Source organism: Dipodomys spectabilis, unplaced genomic scaffold, assembly GCF_019054845.1.
Source record: "Dipodomys spectabilis isolate Male_0828 unplaced genomic scaffold, ASM1905484v1 ptg000116l, whole genome shotgun sequence".
NCBI lineage: Eukaryota > Metazoa > Chordata > Mammalia > Rodentia > Heteromyidae > Dipodomys > Dipodomys spectabilis.
This window is the reverse complement of record NW_024870793.1, coordinates 671,662-678,343: the sequence shown is the minus strand read 5'-3', so window position 1 is coordinate 678,343 and position 6,682 is coordinate 671,662.

Here is a 6,682-nt window from a genome sequence, read left to right as displayed (position 1 = left end):
AGCAGGCTTGAGTCTCCTTCCTATTTATTTATTAATCTTTTTATTAATTATTTTATTGTGAAAATAATGTACAGAATTGTAACAATTACATGGGCAAGATAATGAGTACATTTCTCATCAAGCATTGTAGCCTCTTCGTTTTTTTTTCCCTTTCCCATCTGTTCTCATCCCCCACACTCTCCAAATACCCACTTGCCTGCCCCCCACTCTTGCCGGCCAAAGTTGTAAAGTTTGTTTCTATATAACGACTTGTACATCTCATTGCTGCAATGGGTCCACCAGTATACTTATTTAAAGGATTTATTTTTTCCCATCCCCTCCACAAAGTATACCAACATCAAATACAGTGAAAGGGGGGGGTTATACCATGGGGGAGGGACATTCAAAACAACAAAGAAATCAATATTATAAATATGTTAGAAACAATCGCATGAAAGAAAGAAAAAAAAACATTTGAATCCTTATCTTCGGGTTCATTTCAACTAACATCAACTTCTCTGACCTTTTCTGCTTGTCTCAGACGTATATTGGTTATTTCAAATAAGGGAAACCGTGGGACGTATGTTTCATTGAGCCTGGTTTATGTCACTTAATATAATTTTTTCTAAGACTTTCCATTTCCTAACAAATGAAGCAATGTCATTTTTTCTGATGTAGGCATAGAATTCTATTGTGCATATATACCACATTTTCTTGATCCATTCATCTACTGAGGGGCACCTGGGTTGATTCCATATCTTAGCTATGGTAAATAAGGCTGCAATATACATAGTTGTGCTGGTAGCTTTACTATGGTCTTGTTTGTGTCCATTTGGGTAAATGCCCAAAAGTGGGATTTCTGGGTCATAGGGGAATTCTATGTGGAATCCACTGAAGAACCTCCACATTACTTTCCAAAGTTGTTGAACAAGTTTACATATCCATTAACAATGCAGTAAAGTTCCCTTATGCCCACATCCCCTCCAGCATCTGTTATTAGAGTGCTTGATTATAGCCATTCTAACTTGGGTGAGGTGGTATCTCAATGTTGTTTTGATTTGCATTTCTTTTATGCCTAGAGAGGTTGAACATTTCTTCATGTGTCTATTGGCCATCCTCCTTTCCTCTTCAGAGAAGTTTCTCTATAATTATTTAACCCACTTATTATCTGGTCAGTTGTTTCTCTGAGGATTTGATCTTGGGGGATTTAATTTTTTGAGTTCCAGGTATATGTTAGATATGAGATCCTTGTCCGTTTTATGGCTAGTGGGGATCTTCTTTCAATATGTGGGCTTTCTATTGATCTTGCTAGCTATGTCCTTTGCCATGCAGCGGCTCTGCAATTTCATGCAAACCCATTTTTCCAACCATTCTTTGGGTTGCTGTGCTTTTGGGTCTCTATTAAGAAAATTTCAAGCCGGGCGCTGGTGGCTCACGCCTGTAATCCTAGCTACTCAGGAGGCTGAGATCTGAGAATCGCGGTTCAAAGCCAGCCCGGGCAGGAGAGACCGTGAGACTCCTATCTCCAATAAACCACCAGAAAACCGGAAGTGGCGCTGTAGCTCAAGTGGTAGAGCACTTGCCTTGAGCTGAAGAGCTGAGGGACAGCTCCCAGGCCCAAAGTTCAAGCCCCACGACTGACAAAAAAAAGAAAAGAAAAGAAAAGAAAATTTCAGTCTGTGCAAAGGAGACCTAGGGTTTCTCCTATTCCATTGTTTAAAGTTTTCAGAGTGACTGCTTTGACTCCCAGGTCTTTGATTCATTTGGAGTTGATTCTGGTGCAGGGTGAAATACTAAGGTCTAGCTTTAGTTTTCTACAAGTAGTTAACCTATTTTGGCAACACCATTTACTGAATAGGCTGTCTTTCTTCCATTCTATTTTTTTAGCTCCCTTATCGAAGATTAGATGGCTGTAGGTGTGTAGGTTCATTTCTGGGATTTCAATTCTATTCCATTGGTCCTGAGGTCTGTTCTTGTGCCAATACCAAGCTGTTTTGATTACTATGGCTTTATAGTAGAGTTTGAAATTTGGTATTGATATTCCTCCAGCAGTGTTCTTTCCGTTGAGGAGCGTTTTTGCTATTCGGGGTCTTATTGTTCCATATGAATTTTTGAATTGCCTCTTCTGTTTCCTTAAAAAATGAGGTTGGAATATTGATAAGTATTGCATTGAATTTGTAGAAGCCTGGGGAATTATTGCCATTTTCACCACATTGACCCTTCCAATCCAGGATTATGGGAGTTTTTGCCACTTTCTAAAGTCTGTTTTGATTTCCTTTTTCAGGTTTTTAAAGTTTTCATCATAGAGGTCCTTCACTTTTTGGGTTACGTTATGTCCTAGGTATTTTACTTTTTTGTGGAGATATTAGGAATGGTGTTGATTTCCTGATTTCAGCCATGCTTTTCTCATTGTTGGCATACAGAAAAGCCGTTGATTTTTGAGGGTTAATTTTATAACCTGCTACTTTGTCAAAATTTTGAATCAGCTTGAGTAATTTGGTAGTGGAGTCCTTGGGATTCTTTATATAGATGATCATGTCATCTGCAAAGAGGGAGAGTTTTACTTCTTTCCCTATTTGAATCCCTTTTTTATTTCCATCTTATCTTATTGCTGTAGCTAGGCATTCTAATAGTAGATTAGGCACTGTCCCTCAGCTCTTCAGCTCAAGGCTAGTTCTCTACAACTTGAACCATAGAGCCACTTCTGGCTTTTGTCTTTTTGCTTATGTGCTATTGAGGAATCGAAGCCAGGGCCTCATGCATGCAAGGCAAGCCCTGTACCCCTGAGCCACCTTCCCAGCCCTTCTCTTCTTTTTCTAATAACATTTGCTAAGGGTCTGTCGATTTGTTATTTTTTCGAAGAACCAACTATGTTTTGTTGATTCTAGTTTTTATGGATTCTAATTCATTTAATTTTGATTTAATTTTAATTATTTCTTTCCATCTACTGGGTTGGGGTTTATCCTGCTGCTCTTCTTAGGGAGGCTCACATGTCTCATTAGATTATTGATTTCATATCTCTCCAATTTTTTGATGTAGGAACTCAGAGCTATACACTTGCCTCTGAGTACTGCCTTTCCTGTGTCCCAGAGGAGCTGGTAATTTGTATGTTCATTTTTGTTGAATATTATGAACATTTGAATTTCGTTTCTGATCTCATCCATGACCCACTGATGATTGAATAGTTTGTTGTTCAGTCAACATGTGCTACAGGACTTTCTTTGTTGGTTTTGTGTTGAGTTCTACTTTATTCTTGTGGTCTGAGAGAATGCAAGCTATAACTTCAGTGCTTTTAAATTTGGATAAGTGTGCTTTGTGACCTAATATGTGCTCTATTTTTGAAAAAGTTCCATGTGCTACTGAGAAAAACGTGTATTCTGATGCTGCTGGGTGAAATATTTGGTAGATGGCTCTCAAATCTAGGTGGTCTATGGCGTTGTTTACAGCTGTGGTTTCTCTGTTGAGTTTTTGCTGAGTTGATCTATCTAATGGGGATATTGGTATGTTAAAGTCCCCAAAAATTAATGTCTTTGGATCTATGTGAGATTTAAGAGAAAGTAATGTTTCTTGGATAAATTTAGGTGCTTCATTGTTTGGCAAATAATGATTTATATTTGTAATATTATCCTGAAGGAGAGATCCCTTAATTAGTATGGAGCGCCCTTCTTTATCTCTTCTCATTAACCTTAATTTGAAATCTATTTTACCTGACATTAAGATTGCAACTCCTGCCTGTTTATGGGGGCTGTTTGCTTGGTAGATTTTGTTCTAGCCTTTCACTTTCAAAATGTGAAGGCAGCAGATAGAAGGATCTTGCTTTTTACTCCACCTAGACAAGCTATGTTGCTTAATTGGAGAGTTAAGTCTGTTAATAGGAAGATAGGACTGAGAGGTGTTTGGGAGTTCCTGCCATCTTATGCACCTTCTTGGGGGCTGTGCCAACTAGGTTCTTCCTATGGTTCTCGGATTCTCAGTTTGGGTGTGGTTTCTTGGCCTTTATTCTTGTCTTGTTGGTTTTCTCTGTGTAGGACAGCTTTAGGTATCTTTTGTAAGGCTGGTTTGGTGGAGATATATTGTTTCAGTTTTTCATTGGTAAGGAAGTTTTTTATTTGACCTTTGGTTATGAAAGAGTATAGCAAGGTACAGTATTCTTGGTTGATAGCTGTTTGTCTTTAGGGCTTGGAGTATGTCATTCCAGGCTGTTCTTGCTTTAATTGTCTCTGCTGAGAATTCTGATGTGATTCTAATTGGTTTCCATTATATGTGATTGATCTTTTCTCCTTGACAACTTTAAGGATCTTTTCCTTGGTTTGACTTGATCCTGTGCTGATCAAAATGTGGTGGTGTGATGTCCTGTCCTGGTCTGGTCTGGTCTATATGGGGTTCTAAAAGCTTCTTGTATCTGCATAGGCCTAACTTTTTGCATGTTTGGGAAGTAATCTGCTGGAACCTGTGAAACAAATTTCCTAGACCATTAACTTCTGTTTCTAAGTGCTCCCCTACACCCATTATCCTCAGATTAGGCCTTCTGATAGTGTCTTACAAATGTTGAATTGATCTATCATAGTTCTTGGATTTGTCTTGGATAGATGGATGTTCTTTCTCTATAATATCTAGGCTGTCTCCAATCCCTGAGTTTCGATCTTCTGCATGGTCTAACCTACTATAAAGACTTTCTACTTTGTTTTTCTTCTAGTTAGTCGGCTTTGATGGCTTCAAATCCTTTGTTGCAGCTTTGTTTTAGATCTTGAATGAACGTCTTTACTTCCTTAATTGGTTGTTCAGTGTTTATTCTCAAATCACTTAGTTGATTGGTTATGATTTCCTTGGACTCCCATTCCTTCTGTTGGATCCATTCAACATTCCCTTTCCGGTCTCCTTGATTTCTTTCAGTTGTCTTTTAATGGACTGCATGTATGCCTCTATTTGGTATGAAAGTAACACAAGTTTTGTGCTAGAACACTATTTTAAGGCAAGTATCAACCAAAGTCCTGTAGTTGCAGTCAAAAGTCTACAGATACAATCTAATTCAACAGATACAATCTATTCAACGTCAAACACCTATGTATTAATGGGCTTAGAACAGCAAAATAGAATTTGGCTAACCAGAAATGACTCGATTTAGGGTGAAATGTGTGGAAAAATAGGATTAGAGAGATGTGGAAAGGTAAAAGGAGAGTGAAATTAACCAAATCCTAATCTCAAAGAGGGAAATGGATTGGACAGAATGATAGGAGAAAGAGAAGAGCAAAAAAAGAGACAAGAAAAAATGGAAAAACAAAAATTTAAACTTAACAAGTGAAACACAAAAATTCTGCAAGTTTAAAGAAGTAATATTGAGAGAAGAATGGGGATAGGATGAGAGGAAGGGAGTCAAAAGGAGATATGAAATACTAAAAAATAAAAATACTTAAAATATTATATAAGTATAAAGATATAATACTGTTAAGGAATTTAAGCCGAAGAGTTTTTAATTAAGTAATGAATTTCTGAATTAAGTGTGTACACAATGGAGGATAAGGTCTAATTATTGATGACGGATATATCTGAGGATGAGCAGAACATCAATTAAGTCATCCCTCAAAAAAAAGAATGAAAGAGAAGAAAAAGTGAAAAGAATGAAAAAGAAAGAAAGAAAGGAAAAGGACCAAAATTTCAGTAGTGATAAAATAAAAATTAAAAAAGAACACAAACATGCATATACACCTAAAATAAAAATTATAAGAGGAAAAAAATTAATAGGAAACAATTTTTTAAATTAAAAATTAAAAAAGGTACAATAAAGGGTTCTTTGATTTTTTTTGGAGTGGGCGGGGAGGCAAATGGAAAGATCCTGTATCTCCCTTGTGTCTGTAACCAGTCTCTTAGTTGGGTCTCTGGTCTGCTTGTGGTGTTTGGTTTTCCTGTGGCTTGATTGGTTTCTTAAGTTAGTTAGTTTGGGCCGGCAGAAAGATGCTCTGCTTTACCCAGAATTTTGTGATCCTCCTCCCAGGCTATTTCAGTAGGAGGGAGATCTGTTTTGAGTGTCACAAAAAAGGAAGATGACTGTTTCCTCTAGTTTGGAGATGCTGTGATGAGGCTAGGTTCTGGGTAGGCCTTTCAGCAAGCAGTAGCTTTTCCCTGAGTGGCTAGCTTCTGAGACATTCACAGAGCCCAGCCTGGAGCCATTCTCAGGGTTTATGTTTACTGAATTTCAATTGATTTTCTAGGCTGCTGTATGGAGGGGAAGCCTCTGGCTCTGTTTATCCAGTGAAGAAAGCTACTCCTTGGGGGTGGAGTTTTCTTTGCCTGGGCTGAGTGACTTTTCCATGGGTGGAGTTGAGCCTGACAGGTCTGAGCAGGTTCCTGTGCCTTGCTAAAAGACTCTTTTGTTTTCTCCCTAGGCTTGGGTTGGAGCTAGCTGCTCAGCCGGGACTATGTTAGTATCAAAGACGGAGATCTTTGGAAGTGGAGGGGGTCGGGAGGTGTGGTCTTCCCTCTTCTGCACCCTGAGAAGGAGTGACCATGTCAGGTGTTGGTTCCACAGTGTTGGTTCCTGGGTGGTCTCTGGTCTGCAATCTGCAGGATGAAGATATCTGCTCCTTGTCAGTTCTTGCTGGGGTTGAGTAGAATGTGCTTGCTTGGTATATCTGGCACCGTTGTGTAGTAATCTCTGTGTTGTAGGTTTGGTGACTGTGGCTACCGCTGCCACCACCACCGCGAC